At 40.6% G+C, this 18,008-nt stretch overlaps 1 non-coding gene across 1 annotated transcript; it reads right to left on the bottom strand.

Moving 5' to 3' along the window:
- Positions 1-5,333: 5,333 nt before the first annotated feature.
- On the bottom strand, positions 5,334-5,440 carry LOC125169134 (U6 spliceosomal RNA). The gene has a single exon (XR_007153467.1). It is a non-coding gene; the product is annotated as a U6 spliceosomal RNA (small nuclear RNA).
- Between the last annotated feature and the right edge of the window lie 12,568 nt (positions 5,441-18,008).

Here is an 18,008-nt window from a genome sequence, read left to right as displayed (position 1 = left end):
TAGTCTCCTGTTTTGTTCATTTTAGCCATTCTGACTGGCATGAGGTGACATCTGAGTATGGTTTTGATTTGTATTTCCCTGATGAGGAGTGATGTTAAGCATCTTTTCATGTGCCTGTTGGCCATCTGGATGTCTTCTTTAGAGAAGTGTCTATTCATGTTTTCTGCCCATTTCTTCACTGGGTTATTTGTTTTTCGGGTGTGGAGTTTGGTGAGTTCTTTATACATTTTGGATACTAGCCCTTTGTCTGATGTGTCATTTGCAAATATCTTTTCCCATTCCATCGGTTGCCTTTTAGTTGTGTTGATTGTTTCCTTTGCTGTGCAGAAGCTTTTTATCTTCACGAGGTCCCAATAGTTCATTTTTGCTTCTAATTCTCTTGCCTTTGGGGATGTGTCAAGTAAGAAATTGCTACAGCTGAGGTCAGAGAGGTTTTTTCCTGCTTTCTCCTCTAGGGTTTTGATGGTTTCCTGTCTCACATTCAGGTCTTTTATCCATTTTGAGTTTATTTTTGTGAATGGTATGAGAAAGTGGTCTAGTTTCATCCTTCTGCATGTTGCTGTCCAGTTCTCCCAGCACCATTTGTTAAAGAGACTGTCTTGTTTCCATTGGATATTCTTTCCTGCTTTGTCAAAGATGAGTTGGCCATACTTTTGTGGGTCTAGTTCTGAGGTTTCTATTCTATTCCATTGGTCTATGTGTCTGTTTTTGTGCCAATACCATGCTGTCTTGATGATTACAGCTTTGTAGTAGAAGTTAAAGTCTGGGATTGTTATGCCTCCTGCTTTGGTCTTCTTCAAAATTACTTGGGCTATTCGGGGCCTTTTGTGGTTCCATACAAATTTTAGGATTGCTTGTTCTAGCTTCGAGAAGGATGCCAGTGCAATTTTGATTGGGGTTGCATTGAATGTGTAGATAGCTTTGGGTAGTATTGACATTTTAACAATCTTTATTCTTCCAGTCCATGAGCATGGAATGTTTTTCCATTTCTTTGTATCTTCTTCAATTTCCTTCATAAGCTTTCTATAGTTTTCAGCATCTGCTTTTAAACTTAGTTGTTTAGGGGCCCAATAAATTTCTGAGACCACATATTTATCTTTTATAAAAGGGAGTCGGAAGCAGACAACTGAAGTGTTTAATGGGGTGCCTGGGTGGCTCAGTTGGTTGAGCGGCCGACTTGGCTCAGGTCATGATCTTGCAGTTTGTGAGTTCGAGCCCCGCATCAGGCTCTGTGCCAACAGCTTGGAGTCTGGAGCCTGCTTCGGAATCTGTGTCTCCTTCCCTCTCTGCCCTTCCCCCGCTTGTGCTCTGTCTCTGTCTCTCAAAAATAAATAAATAAATGTAAAAAAAATTTTTTTAAAAAGAAGTTGTTAACATTTTTAAAAAGTCTTTCTGTACCAGCTCCACTTGTGGTTAAGGACATTAAGCATTTAGCCTTTTTTGCAGTATACCTGGAAGTGTGTTTTCAGTTATATGGAGTCACATGAGCCCGCTGATTGCTCAAAAATAAAAACAAAGACACACAGGAAGCATTCTGCTATGTGTAAAGGTCCTTGGTGGATTCTGAAAAATATTAAGTCCAAAAGTCTAGTACCAATGTAGAGCAAGGTAACTTAATTATGATCAACTAAAAACAAATGTTACTAATAATTAGTATTTTTGACCAGGGCTGATTTGCTAGTATTTATGAAATTTCATTTTAGGAGTAAGCTTCTGCTCAACAATCTAATAATTGGCCCCTTGGATTAAATGTTTAAGAACTCTTTTTTTTTCCCTGATAGAACTTACTTCAGTGTAGTATTTCCCCCCTTTCTTTTACCCTCATGTCTAATTATCAGCAATTTCTGTTCATTTTTCTCCAAAATAAGTCTCAGCTCCACCCACTTCTCTGTATTTCAAGCTGTCTTTTCTCCGCTGGACCACTGTGATGCTGTCCTAACTGCTTCTGGCTTCCACCATTGCCCTCTACAACCTCCTATCCATGCCACAGCCAGAATGACTATTGGAAAAAGGGAAATCATATCAGTCCTTTTTCTTGCACACAGACTTCAATTAACTTCCCAAAGCACTTAGAATAAAATGAAAATCTCCAAACTAGGGTCTTTGATTTGCCCCTCTTAATATCCCCAACCTCATCTTGTGATACTGTTAACCAAACACACACATATACACATTTTCTCTGTCTCTTATACTCACATGCCCACACACATATACATACACTCTGTTGTGAAAAGGAGGCACACACATACTTCACTAACATAAAGACTTCAAATATAAAATAGGGTTCCACAAGCAGATGGGTTACAGGGTGTACATTATCCCCTGTGCTGATCTCCCGGGGAGATACACATCTTTGGATTATACCCACCCTAGTCATCATTTCAGTAGAGAGGGACCCATTTCTATAATGATTTAAACTGAGGGTCAGCAAGCTTTTTCTTAAAAATTTTGGCTTGAAGGCAATATAGTCTCTATCACAACTACTCCCCTTTGCTGTTATGTTAAAGCAGCCACAGACAATACCTAAATGAACACATGTGGCTGTGTTTCAACGAAATGTTATTTATGTCCACTGAAATTTGAGTTTCATATAACTTGCATGTGTTGCAGTATTATTCATATATTGATTTTCAAATTTAAGTTAAAAATGTAAAAATTCTTAGTTCAGTGGCCGTACAAACACAGGCAGCTGGCTAGATTTGGTCCATTGGTCACAGTTTGCTGACTCTTGCTCTATGTATATTTATAGGGACAGGAAGGCAAGAACCATCCATTTGACTGTGGAATAGTGGTAACTTGGTCCAACAATAATGACTTTATAAGAAAAAGAGAGGACCTATAGTGGTCAGCAGTTGCAATCAACCTCTTCTACTGAGCTAACAGACCTGTTTGGCCAGCTTTCAGCTAAATTATTAAATGAGTTTACAAAGCCATCAGGATTCGCCTTTTTCTCTCTGTCTCTACACACATACATACATGTGTATACACACAATTTGCATGTGCACATGATAGTTCAGAAATAGAATATTGGCCTTCTTCTAGTTAATAGAAGCAACAAAATACTTTCCTGACTCATGGTTTTCGTCCTTCAAGTTCACTCTTTATCCTAAGTGCCCAGCACAGTCTGAAGAAAATAGTATTTTGTAAATATCTGTCAAAAAAAGATTACCTATACTGTACAGAGAATATAGATAGATGATAGATAAACATTTACCAGCCACTTCATTTGAACTTCAAAAAAGTTGTGAGATGAAATTTTAGGAAATGAAATGTACAAGAAAGGCTCCAACTGACCTGAGACTACTAGAGCATTAGTTCAGACTTGAGAGGAATTCCTTCCAAAGGAAGCAATGTGAGATGGAATATTCTGGGTAGTAGAACATGTTCCACTCCAAACCCAGAGGTTTCGGTCTGACTGCTAAAGATAGTTATGGTCCCACAGCTCTGGATGTTGAAGTAGGAGAGATTGGGATGAAAATTCTAAATTTGGCATCACAACAAAGTTGCTTAGTGGCTATAGTGGAGGTTTGTTTGTTTTTGTAAGCTTTATTTTCTTTATATGAAAGGGGAGCAACAGCATATGATTTTTAATCACTTTTTAGTATAAAATGCTTACTCCTATTCCAAGTACAGGACTCATACACATGCTATATAGACTTTAATAGATCTAGAGGTGATATTTTAGTTACATTTATGTCTCATATAAAACATCAGTTGGATAGATTTTTGCTCATACATGAAGCCAAAAGATCCAGGCCAACTACCTTTCAGGGCATTCTCTGACTTTGAGAGTCTGACGAAAGCTGCCCTGGAAAACAAGAAGGGATGAAAAATGATTCTCTATGTGCCATCATCATTTCATGCTTGACTTAACTAAATTGACAGTGGGTGAAAAAAAAAGATATTTCTTTTTTTTAAGTTTATTTATTTATTTTGAGAGAGAGACAGAAAGTACATGCATGTGCTTGAGAGCAGGGGAGGGGCAGAGAGAGAGGGAGAGAGAGAATTCTAAGCAGGCTCCACACTGCTTGCACAGAGCCCTGACATGGTGCTTGATCACACAAGCTGGGAGATCATGACCTGAACCAAAATCAAGAATTGGATGCATAACCCATTGAGCCACCCAAGTGCCCCCCTCCAAAAGATAAATCTAACAAGACTGTATTGTTACCCGCCTTTTATTACTTGGCTTCTCTGTACAGAGAGCGGCAGTGGTGTTTACCTGGCATGAGGCTTTGGTCAGTGGCAGAAGGTTCCTCCAGATTGTTTTAGAAAGTGATGTGTCGGACATAGTGCACATATGAATACACTGCTGCTGAAGTTATGTTACATATTCAGGATGCTTGGACTGAATCAATTGATGAGCCAAACAAAATAAACTACACTCTCACTTCTATTATATTTTGGAAAGATTGGATAGACCCAATCTAGGACAGCCAGGTCTTGAGATATAATGTGTAAGATGAGAGAAAGATGTTTCTCTGATATTTTACTTTTTTCCTAAAGCAGGTCTAAGAAGGTACAATGACATGAAAGAGTTATTGGTCTGCTCTCATAACAGCACATCCATCTACTTCATTTGGTTTGGACATATTGTCACACCTGTGTCATTTCTGCAAAACCCTTGAAAATAAGGACAATGTTCTCATTTATGAGAAGTAATAGGCAGCTCAGCATAGTAGAAAAGCAAACAACTTGAGTAATGAACCTAGGGTTTGAATTACAAATCATACTTTACCAACTGTGGAAACTTTCTCAGATCAATTATATAAACTATTTCCTGGTTTGTTCATCTGTAAAATGAGCTGAGTAACACTTTCACCAAATGGTTGAATGAGAGAACCTGTGGAAGAATCTTATCACCTCCTGACACACAAAAATGCTTAGGAATTGTTAGCTCTAGAATATGTACCTGAAGCAAAGTAAAGGGGAGACTTATTTAGGGGGTAGTACCTTTTCTAGCTTTTCTAGCTCTTTTATGTTTATTTTCTCCTCCAAGCACGATTTCATTCCTTTCAAGGGGACAAAAGGGCAATCCAAACCTGAAGTTTTCTCTTATGGTGTCTGATCTTCCTGCAGAAGAGAGGTGGTCTCTTCCACAAAACCATCAAGGAGTGAAAGTGTAGAAATAGGATGATCTCTTGGTGTTTGCCAGGGGTTGGAGGGATTATAAGCAGAGCTTCCAGGGAGTGAGCTCTACTCCATGAGAATCACCTTTCTACTTCTAGAAGAAGAATGGTATCCGGAGACTGTTCTGTGCTAGTTCTTTTCTTCCCATGGGGCCTGCTTTCTCTGGAGACCCTGATGCCTTCTGCCTTTGTATTCCAATTAGCAAAAATATGGAACGCTTCACGAATTTGCGTGTCATCCTTGCTCAGGGGCCATGCTAATCTTCTCTGTATCGTTCCAATTTTAGTATATGTGCTGCCGAAGCGAGCACTCTGCCTTTGTATTCCAGTAGAGTAGAAAATATTACCTTTTCCAGCCACAAACTTCTCAGGGATGACAAGAGGTCTAGTCAATCTCCAAACTACTTGGAGCACCTGCCAGCTGCCCAAGGGAAAGTCTATCAAAGTAACATGGGGTATGGTGGCTGTATGAAGGAAGCCACTCACTGGGCCTCTGCTGAGTGTTGTCAATCATGGGTTTTAGGAACAGTGCCTCTTCTGATTTTCCAGAAATGAGAGATGGGGGAAAGTGTGATGAGAGCTCAGGCATAGAGGGCTGCGCAGTTACAGCAGGAATCGATCTTCTTGGCTCCTACCTAGTTTCTTCATAGATCTTTCCCTTTCTTGTTTATGGCTGGGCTCTGTGAGCCTCAAGCAGCTGAGTCTCAGGGCACAGTTCCCAGGTCCAAGAGAGGCCAGAGCAGGGCAGTTCATAGTTCCACGCCAGCAGGTGCACCTAGGAGTTGGGCTTTATGCCTTCCTCATCTCTGATGGGGTGCAGCTCTTTTAGCACAACTCATTCTCTCTCCCTGTTTCCAACTGTGGAAGGAGTTTCATCTTAAAGACTTTTTAGGGGCACCTGGGTGGTTCAGTCAGTTAAGCCTCTGACTTCATCTCAGGTCATGATCTTGTGGTCCACGGGTTCAAGCCCTGTGTCAGGCTCTGTGCTGACAGCTCAGAGCCTGTAACCTGCTTTGGATCTGTGTCTCCCTCTCTCTCTGCCCCTCCCCTGCTTGCACTCTCTTTCTCTCTCTCAAAATAGATAAACATTAAAAAATTAAAAAAAAAAGACTTAGTTAATTTCATTTCCATGTTTGAACAGCTTTGATGTTTCTCTCAGTCCACAACACAGGATTCAAAATTGGCAAATCAGGACACCTGCTGTTCAGTTTGAGCCCATCATTATTATTACTATTATTGTTGTTATATTCCTTTTCCTCACCATTTCCTACAGATGTTCTTGTGTCATGGCCACATCAGTCTACTTAGGCACTCAATGGAAGATCCTATATTTTCATGGAGTGAATAATTTTATCCTCTGAAAAGTAGACAGAAGCATTGCATTAACGACTAGCAGTAGGGGAGTTAAGCCCTGTGGGGTGAGGGACACAGAGAGATTAATTTACTCATACAGATGAAGAGAGCTAATTTATTGAAATGTCCTCTTTATATTCCTTTTCTTTTTTTGTTAGCCTCTCCTCTAATTGTTCCCCTCAGCCCAGATATTTTCTCATAGAATTCTTGGAGGTGGTATTAGTATAATGTAATGGAGATCATTGGTTTCTTGTCCATATTGTCTCCATATTTCCTCCTTTTTTTCACTTCAGCATAACTGCCAACATCCACATTTATTTCCCAATTTTTTTTTCTTGACTGGGAAACCAGCTTTGCCTGCCCATTCTTTATTCTTCCAGGCCAGAAGCTCTATAGTTAATGACCTCTGGACTCACCAGAAGCCCTCAACTATAGACAGATGACAGTTGGGGCATCAATATTCCAGCTTCCTCGATCATATAGTGGGATAACTCTGGGATGTCTACTTGGCTACTCTGGGGTTCTCCAGAGGGATTATCTCATTACCCACAGTGGTAGCTGGCTTGACAATGTACCTTTTGTTGGAATACTTCCCTTCTTTGTTTCACTTTTCCCTGTCAATGTTCCCTTCATTACCCAAATGAGCTACCTGCACTGGAATCCTTGTCTCAGGATTTACTTCTGGAGAGACCAACAAAGACATAGGGGCAGGTACATTATAGCCCTACTACCATTTGTAGCAATGTTTAGATGAACAAATTTGTTTCAGGTTTCAAACAACCCAGTCAAACATTTTTTCCAAATAAACTTTTGACAACTTAAATGCTATGAGATGGGTGCTATTTTTTTATGTTTTCTTTGAAACTATTATGTACTTTGGAAAGGTGAATTATGAAATTCTGCTCTTCAAATTCACCTATAAATATGTAATCTACACTTATTCTCCAGATGACTCACTCTACAACTTTTTTGGAGAAAGAGCAAACCACTTTTGTCTTACCTAATTCTGTCATCTTCTTTTCACTGGTCATAGTAGCTGGACAAGATTAGATTATGGGCATGTTTTGTTTTTCTTTTTTTTTCTTTCCTTTTTAAAATTTTATTTATTTTTTTGGGAGAGTGCAAACAGTGGAAGGGCAGAGAGGGAGGACAGAGAATCTGAAGCAGGCTCTGTGCTCTCAGACTGACAGCAGTGAGACCAATGTGGGGCTCCATCTCACCAACTGCGAGATCATGACTTGAGCCAAGTCAGACGCTCAACTGATTAAGCCACCCAGATGTCCTGTTTTTTGTTTCTCTTTATGCTAATTATGAAACTAAACTAGCATAGCCACTCAGCATTCACCAATAAACTTTGGTAAAAATTAAAAAAAATTTTTTGAGTTGTAGAAGTTCTTTATATATTTTGGGTTTTAACCTCTTGTCAAATGTATGGTTTGCAAATACTTTGCCATTCTGCAGGTCGCTTTTCATTTTGTTTGTTTCTTTTGCTGTGCAGAATTTTTAGTTTGATGTAGTATCACTTAGTTTTTGCTTTTGTTGCATGTACTTTTGTTGTCATATCCAAAAAATTATTGCTCAGACCAGAAACTTTTCCCCTGTAGTAGGAAGCTTTACCCTTATGGTTACTTCTAGGAGTTTTCCAGTTTTAGGTCTTATATCTAAGTCTTTAATCTATTTGAGTTGATTTTGTGTATGGTGTGAGATACAGTTCCAATTTCATTCTTTTGCACATGGATATCCAGTTTTCTCACACCATTTATTGACACTATCCTTTCCCCATTTGGTAGTCCTATTCCAAAGATTAGTTGAGCTTATATGCATAGGCTTATTAGATGTGTCTTCTTTCAACTTTTTAAACTTACTACCATATTTTGAAGCTTGCTACCAAGTTGGATCATACTAATTGTTTATTTTATCATCTGCTGGCTAAGCTGGAGAGTAGCATGCTTTACTTTCTTTCCCAAAGTAGTTACTTACATAGTCAAAACAGAACATGTGTTCACATGCTCCTTGGCACACAGTTTCCTTCAGAGTATTACTACAATATGAATATTCCAGGTTCTTATCCAGTTGATTGTGTTAGTTTCTTATTGATGCTATAACAAATGCCACAAATTTAGTGGCTAAAAACAATGCAACCATATTACCTTACAGTTCATAGGTTTAGAGATTAGAGCATGAATATCTTTGGAATGTCATTATTCTGCCTACTACACTGGTCCAGGGAAGTGCAGATATAGACCCAGTTCTTGTAATCTGCCCAATCCATGGCAGGCTCAGGTAAGGCTGGTTTCAGGAGAGAACTCTGGCTTATCTTTCTTGGCATTATAATGCCTTCCCAGCCAAACTCCCCAGAAAGCGATATGATGGGCATATGAAGATCCAGAGTGGGCTGGAGGGCTCCAGAAATTGTCCCAGTGTGTCTTGTTTAGGATTTTGTCATCTGCATTTTCTGAGGAGCTATCAGAGAAAAGAAAGTTACTATATTCTCTGTAGTACGAGAGAGATCAAGCTGAGTGAGACTCTCAGCCTTTTCTTTTCTCTATCAACTTTTAAATAGACATTTTCCTAATCTTCATGCTTTCCTGCTCCCCATGAATTTATTGCCATGGATTAACTCTCTGGATTTAATTCTGAAAAAATTAATGAATGACATATATTCTGACATTATAAATACAATTTTTATCACAAAGAATTAGGTGAACAGTATAGTTATTGAGATTTCATAATGGGTGAATAAACATAAGATATATCAGTCCTTTAAACCTAGGAATCATTGAGCCAAGTTTACTATTTTATTAATAAAATAACATACTTAATTATAATTCGAAATTCCTCTTGATATACTCTGTACTTAATGTAGGTAGTTAGAAAAAGCAAAAATGAAAAGAAGAAAAAAATCAAGTATACTTTTACTAGAGACACAGGATATCATTGGTATATTTATTCCAATATTTAGTTTTCCCAAGGATTAGATTTTTTATTTCCTTCTTTTTTTTTCCCCACAGAGGATTAACAGTGTGTTTTCAATATTATATCCATTTACTTAAAGTTCTAATTAGCCATTTACAAGTCCTAAACATTAAGTAAGCATTTTAAATGATTTTAAACTTTTAACACTGAGAATGTTTTCCGTATTTGATATTGTTTGTAACTAAGTTATGACAAAATGGCAGTATGTGAGGGTATGTGCTTTGGCTAAGATGACTTGGGTTTGAATTAACCTCTCGTTATTATAAGTTTGCTTTGGGCAATTATATTCTTATCCATACCTTAGTCTCCTCTCTGTAAAATGAGTATAATAGTGCCTACTTCATTAGGACTAAAAAAGATAATGCCTATAAAGTGTTTAGCAGTGGTTCATATATAATCAGCTATCATAACGAAGCAGCAGAGATGGATAGAACTGAAGTGCAGGGGTTCAAATCCTGGCTCTAAACTCACTAACATTCCTGACCAAGTCACTGAAACAACTTGCCCTCCTTTCCTCATGTGTAAAATGGAAGTAACAACAGTGACCACCTCATAATATTATTGTGAGGTTTAACTGAGCTAATACCTAGAACAATGCCAGACACACAGCAAGTACCCAGTAAATGTTAGCTGTTATTGTGTTTAAAGGCTTATTAAGAGTTGTTTCTTGACTGACGAAGATGGCGGCTTAGGAGGACGCTGGGCTCACCGCACGTCCTGCTGATCACTTAGATTCCATCTACATCTGCCTAAATAACCCAGAAAACCGCCAGAGGATTAGCAGAACGGAGTCGCCGGAGCCAAACGCAGACGAGAGGCCCACGGAAGAGGGTAGGAAGGGCGGCGAGGCGGTGCGCGCTCCACGGACTGGCGGGAGGGAGCCGGGGCGGAGGGGCGGCTCGCCGGCCAAGCACAGCCACCAAATCTGGCTTGCAAAAGCGGAGGGGCCTGACGGACTGTGTTCCCACAACAAGCGCGACTTAGCGTCTGGGAGGTCATAAGTTAACAGCTCTGCTCAGAAAGCGGGAAGGCTGGAGGACAAAGGGAGGGAGAGCTGCTGAGCCCCCTGACAACAGAGCTCAGTTTGGTGGGGAACAAAGGCGCTCGCCAGCGCCATCTCCCCCGCCCATTCCCCAGCCGAAATCCCAAAGGGAACTGGTTCCTGCCAGGGAACTTGGTCGCTCCGCGCAAACACCCAACTCTGCGCTTCTGCGGAGCCAAACCTCCGGCAGCGGATCTGACTCCCTCCCGCTGCCACAGGGCCCCTCCTGAAGTGGATCACCTAAGGAGAAGCGATCTAAGCCTGCCCCTCCTGCCCCCGAGCACCTTGCCTACCCACCCCAGCTAATACGCCAGATCCCCAGCATCACAAGCCTGGCAGGGTGCAAGTAGCCCAGACGAGCCACACCACCCCACAGTGAATCCCGCCCCTAGGAGAGGGGAAGAGAAGGCACACACCAGTCTGACTGTGGCCCCAGCGGTGGGCTGGGGGCAGACATCCGGTCTGACTGCGGCCCCGCCCACCAACTCCAGTTATACACCACAGCACAGGGGAAGTGCCCTGCAGGTCCTCACCACGCCAGGGACTATCCAAAATGACCAAGCGGAAGAATTCCCCTCAGAAGAATCTCCAGGAAATAACAACAGCTAATGAGCTGATCAAAAAGGACTTAAATAACATAACAGAAAGTGAATTTAGAATAATAGTCATAAAATTAATCGCTGGGCTTGAAAACAGTATACAGGACAGCAGAGAATCTCTTGCTACAGAGATCAAGGGACTAAGGAACAGTCACGAGGAGCTGAAAAACGCTTTAAACGAAATGCATAACAAAATGGAAACCACCACAGCTCGGCTTGAAGAGGCAGAGGAGAGAATAGGTGAACTAGAAGATAAAGTTATGGAAAAAGAGGAAGCTGAGAAAAAGAGAGATAAAAAAATCCAGGAGTATGAGGGGAAAATTAGAGAATTAAGTGATACACTAAAAAGAAATAATATACGCATAATTGGTATCCCAGAGGAGGAAGAGAGAGGGAAAGGTGCTGAAGGGGTACTTGAAGAAATAATAGCTGAGAACTTCCCTGAACTGGGGAAGGAAAAAGGCATTGAAATCCAAGAGGCACAGAGAACTCCCTTCAGACGTAACTTGAATCGATCTTCTGCACGACATATCATAGTGAAACTGGCAAAATACAAGGATAAAGAGAAAATTCTGAAAGCAGCAAGGGGTAAACGTGCCCTCACATATAAAGGGAGACCTATAAGACTCGTGACTGATCTCTCTTTTGAAACTTGGCAGGCCAGAAAGAATTGGCACGAGATTTTCAGGGTGCTAGACAGAAAAAATATGCAGCCGAGAATCCTTTATCCAGCAAGTCTGTCATTTAGAATAGAAGGAGAGATAAAGGTCTTCCCAAACAAACAACAACTGAAGGAATTTGTCACCACTAAACCAGCCCTACAAGAGATCCTAAGGGGGACCCTGTGAGACAAAGTCCCAGAGACATCACTATAAGCATAAAACATACAGACATCACAATGACTCTAAACCCGTATCTTTCTATAATAACACTGAATGTAAATGGATTAAATGCGCCAACCAAAAGACATAGGTTATCAGAATGGATAAAAAAACAAGACCCATCTATTTGCTGTCTACAAGAGACTCATTTTAGACCTGAGGACACCTTTAGATTGAGAGTGAGGGGATGGAGAACTATTTATCATGCGACTGGAAGCCAAAAGAAAGCTGGAGTAGCCATACTTATATCAGACAAACTAGACTTTAAATTAAAGGCTGTAACAAGAGATGAAGAAGGACATTATATAATAGCTACAGGGTCTATCCATCAGGAAGAGCTAACAATTATAAATGTCTATGCGCCGAATACCGGAGCCCCCAAATATATAAAACAATTACTCATAAACATAAGCAACCTTATTGATAAGAATGTGGTAATTGCAGGGGACTTTAATACACCACTTACAGAAATAGATAGATCATCTAGACACACGGTCAATAAAGAAACAAGGGCCCTGAATGAGACATTGGATCAGATGGACTTGACAGATATATTTAGAACTCTGCATCCCAAAGCAACAGAATATACTTTCTTCTCGAGTGCACATGGAACATTCTCCAAGATAGATCATATACTGGGTCACAAAACAGCCCTTCATAAGTTTACAAGAATTGAAATTATACCATGCTTACTTTCAGACCACAATGCTATGAAGCTTGAAATCAACCACAGAAAAAAGTCTGGAAAACCTCCAAAAGCATGGAGGTTAAAGAACACCCTACTAACGAATGAGTGGGTCAACCAGGCAATTAGAGAAGAAATTAAAAAATATATGGAAACAAATGAAAATGAAAATACAACAATCCAAACGCTTTGGGACGCAGCAAAGGCAGTCCTGAGAGGAAAATACATTGCAATCCAGGCCTATCTCAAGAAACAAGAAAAATCCCAAATACAAAATCTAACAGCACACCTAAAGGAACTAGAAGCAGAACAGCAAAGGCAGCCTAAGCCCAGCAGAAGAAGAGAAATAATAAAGATCAGGGAAGAAATAAACAATATAGAAACTAAAAAAACTGTAGAGCAGATCAACGAAACCAAGAGTTGGTTTTTTGAAAAAATAAACAAAATTGACAAACCTCTAGCCAGGCTTCTCAAAAAGAAAAGGGAGATGACCCAAATAGATAAAATCATGAATGAAAATGGAATTATTACAACCAATCCCTCAGAGATACAAACAATTATCAGGGAATACTATGAAAAATTATATGCCAACAAACTGGACAACCTGGAAGAAATGGACAAATTCCTGAACAACCACACTCTTCCAAAACTCAATCAGGAGGAAATAGAAAGCTTGAACAGACCCATCACCAGCGAAGAAATTGAATCGGTTATCAAAAATCTCCCAACAAATAAGAGTCCAGGACCAGATGGCTTCCCAGGGGAGTTCTACCAGACGTTTAAAGCAGAGATAATACCTATCCTTCTCAAGCTATTCCAAGAAATAGAAAGGGAAGGAAAACTTCCAGACTCATTCTATGAAGCCAGTATTACTTTGATTCCTAAACCAGACAGAGACCCAGTAAAAAAAGAGAACTACAGGCCAATATCCCTGATGAATATGGATGCAAAAATTCTCAATAAGGTACTAGCAAATCGAATTCAACGGCATATAAAAAGAATTATTCACCATGATCAAGTGGGATTCATTCCTGGGATGCAGGGCTGGTTCAACATTCGCAAATCAATCAAAGTGATACATCACATTAACAAAAAAAAAGAGAAGAACCATATGATCCTGTCAATCGATGCAGAAAAGGCCTTCGACAAAATCCAGCACCCTTTCTTAATAAAAACCCTTGAGAAAGTCGGGATAGAAGGAACATACTTAAAGATCATAAAAGCCATTTATGAAAAGCCCACAGCTAACATCATCCTCAACGGGGAAAAACTGAGAGCTTTTTCCCTGAGATCAGGAACACGACAAGGATGCCCACTCTCACCGCTGCTGTTTAACATAGTGCTGGAAGTTCTAGCATCAGCAATCAGACAACAAAAGGAAATCAAAGGCATCCAAATTGGCAAAGATGAAGTCAAGCTTTCGCTTTTTGCAGATGACATGATATTATACATGGAAAATCCGATAGACTCCACCAAAAGTCTGCTAGAACTGATACAGGAATTCAGCAAAGTTGCAGGATACAAAATCAATGTACAGAAATCAGTTGCATTCTTATACACTAACAATGAAGCAACAGAAAGACAAATAAAGAAACTGATCCCATTCACAATTGCACCAAGAAGCATAAAATACCTAGGAATAAATCTAACCAAAGATGTAAAGGATCTGTATGCTGAAAACTATAGAAAGCTTATGAAGGAAATTGAAGAAGATTTAAAGAAATGGAAAGACATTCCCTGCTCATGGATTGGAAAAATAAATATTGTCAAAATGTCAGTACTACCCAAAGCTATCTACACATTCAATGCAATCCCAATCAAAATTGCACCAGCATTCTTCTCGAAACTGGAACAAGCAATCCTAAAATTCATATGGAACCACAAAAGACCCCGAATAGCCAAAGGAATTTTGAAGAAGAAGACCAAAGCAGGAGGCATCACAATCCCAGACTTTAGCCTCTACTACAAAGCTGTCATCATCAAGACAGCATGGTATTGGCACCAAAACAGACACATAGACCAATGGAATAGAATAGAAACCCCAGAACTAGACCCACAAACGTATGGCCAACTCATCTTTGACAAAGCAGGAAAGAACATCCAATGGAAAAAAGACAGCCTCTTTAACAAATGGTGCTGGGAGAACTGGACAGCAACATGCAGAAGGTTGAAACTAGACCACTTTCTCACACCATTCACAAAAATAAACTCAAAATGGATAAAGGACCTAAATGTGAGGCAGGAAACCATCAAAACCTTAGAGGAGAAAGCAGGAAAAGACCTCTCTGACCTCAGCCGTAGCAATCTCTTACTCGACACATCCCCAAAGGCAAGGGAAATAAAAGCAAAAGTGAATTACTGGGACCTTATGAAGATAAAAAGCTTCTGCACAGCAAAGGAAACAACCAACAAAACTAAAAGGCAACCAACGGAATGGGAAAAGATATTCGCAAATGACATATCGGACAAAGGGCTAGTATCCAAAATCTATAAAGAGCTCACCAAACTCCACACCCGAAAAACAAATAACCCAGTGAAGAAATGGGCAGAAAACATGAATAGACACTTCTCTAAAGAAGACATCCGGATGGCCAACAGGCACATGAAAAGATGTTCAGCGTCGCTCCTTATCAGGGAAATACAAATCAAAACCACACTCAGGTATCACCTAACGCCAGTCAGAGTGGCCAAAATGAACAAATCAGGGGACTATAGATGCTGGAGAGGATGTGGAGAAACGGGAACCCTCTTGCACTGTTGGTGGGAATGCAAATTGGTGCAGCCGCTCTGGAAAGCAGTGTGGAGGTTCCTCAGAAAATTAAAAATAGACCTACCCTATGACCCAGCAATAGCACTGCTAGGAATTTATCCAAGGGATACAGGAGTACTGATGCATAGGGCCACTTGTACCCCAATGTTCATAGCAGCACTCTCAACAATAGCCAAATTATGGAAAGAGCCTAAATGTCCATCAACTGATGAATGGATAAAGAAATTGTGGTTTATATACACAATGGAATATTACGTGGCAATGAGAAAAAATGAAATATGGCCTTTTGTAGCAACGTGGATGGAACTGGAGAGTGTGATGCTAAGTGAAATAAGCCATACAGAGAAAGACAGATACCATATGGTTTCACTCTTATGTGGATCCTGAGAAACTTAACAGGAACCCATGGGGGAGGGGAAGGAAAAAAAAAAAAGAGGTTAGAATGGGAGAGAGCCAAAGCATAAGAGACTGTTAAAAACTGAGAACAAACTGAGGGTTGATGGGGGGTGGGAGGGAGGAGAGGGCGGGTGATGGGTATTGAGGAGGGCACCTTTTGGGATGAGCACTGGGTGTTGTGTGGAAACCAATTTGTCAATAAATTTCATAAAAAAAAAAAACAAAGAGACAAAGAAACTGTGAGCATTAACTTGTGGATGTGAGGGAAAAGCGTTTGGGGTTTGAGTCAATACAAAACAAAATCCCATGCCTGGTAGATGGGTAAATGGTTGTAAACAGCAGACAGGAGGCACCGTGCCTGTTTATCTTAGCTAGCCTAGGGGATGAGACAGGGGGAATAACCTCAGGGTTAATAAGGCACCTTTTCTTTTGTTAACCATCTCCGCTCTGGGCTGCTTTGCCTGCAGCACAGGGGTCCATAGTCCAATTCACCAACTTACCTAACCTGGCCCTATCCTCCTGTGAAAGCAGCTTTTCTGCTATAGTACTAAATTGGGGGTGCTTCCACCCTGAACATCTAATCTTGTTTATTTCATATACCTATGTATTGGGCACCTTTGCGCCATTTCTATTTCAGGTCTTTGCCTCTCCCTCTCTATTTTGGGGGCTCTACACCCCCTCCCTAATTTGGAGTGCATTCACATCTCCCTATTTCTGGCACCTTTGTGTCTCCCTTTTCTCGGGGTGTCTTTGCGCCCCCCAATTCTAGGAGTTCCAATCTGGTTTACCCAAATTCGGGTGTGAGCATTTTGTGACTTTGTATTTCTTTATGCCTTGTTAACCCATTGGTGTAAGCCTGGGGGATTCCTAGATTACCCCCCACACTTGGTCAGAGTGTGTGTCAGCACGGAACCTGATGTGGGGCTTCAACTCACAAACTGTGAGGTCATGACCTGAGCCAAAACCAAGAGTTGGATGCTTAACTGACTGAGTCACCCAGGCGCCCTGAGGCTCATTTGATTTTAAAAATGGTCAATTTGTAATGTTGATTGGATCTGGACCAGGAAAAGAAATCTGTCCCTCCCTCCTACTATAAAAGATATCAACAGGATAATCAGGGAAATTATAGAATAAGGACCTAAATGAGATAATAGTATTATATCAATATAAATATAAACCACATATTGTGGTTATGTGAGAAACCATTCCTTATATCTAGAAAATACATACTGGGAGCACCTGGGTGGCTCAGTTGGTTGAGTGTCTGACTTGGTTTCAGCTCAGGTCATGATCTTATGGTTCATGAGTTTGAGCCTCGCATCAGGCTCTGTGCAGGTAGCATGGAGCCTGCTTGGAATTCTCTTTTTCTGCCTCTTCCCCACTTGTGCTGTCTGTCTCAAAGTAAATAAATAAAACTTAAAAAGAAAAAAAAAATACACACTGAAACATTGAAGTGTAATGGTGTTACCAAACTCCAAGTTTGGCTGCCCATTGCTTGAAATGCCAATACTCAAGAGACAAGTTTTGAGTGGAAAGGAAATTTGAGCTTTATTCAGGAAGTGGGTCAACTGGGGAGAAGACAGACTTGTCCATAGGTTTCTGCCCTGCCCAGGAGTTTTTAAAGGGGTTTAAGGTAGTTAATCAGCAAAAGAAATGTAATAGCCTGCAGCATTTCTCAATTACGTGCATACTCACTGGTGCCAGCTGCAAACGTTATCTCAGTGCTCCTGGGTTGTGTGAGGGCCTCCGGTTCTTGTTTTGTTCAGGAGTACTCTCTTCTTTCTGAAAAGGAGGGCAAGATTTACAGATACACAAAAAGAGGTTAGTAACATCATTTGTGTGACCTAAAAAAAGAAAAAAAATTGCTAAAAAAAAGTTGCTAGGCTAATCAGAAAATGGAGATTTGCTGGCCTCTGCAGTCTGGGAAAGTTCTGGTCCGTCACTCCTCAAAGCCAGCAGTCGGCAAACCTCAAGGAAAGTAAGTTAGTTCTGTTACAGATCAAGGCGCTTAGGTTTGCAAGCAGAGTGTGTTCCCTTAAGGTGAGTTAACCCTTAAACCCAGCTGGCGTGCTGTAACAGGGGCAAGATGCCCGCAACTAACTCTCCAAAGGTATCTATGTAGAGAAAAACAAGACACATGCACAGGGAAAGAGAGAGAGAGAAGGGGGGGGGGTTGG

This window comes from Prionailurus viverrinus, chromosome B3 (genome assembly GCF_022837055.1).
Source record: "Prionailurus viverrinus isolate Anna chromosome B3, UM_Priviv_1.0, whole genome shotgun sequence".
Classification (NCBI taxonomy): Eukaryota; Metazoa; Chordata; class Mammalia; order Carnivora; family Felidae; genus Prionailurus; species Prionailurus viverrinus.
Note: the sequence above shows the minus strand (reverse complement) of the source record. Positions and strands in the feature narration are given on the sequence as shown.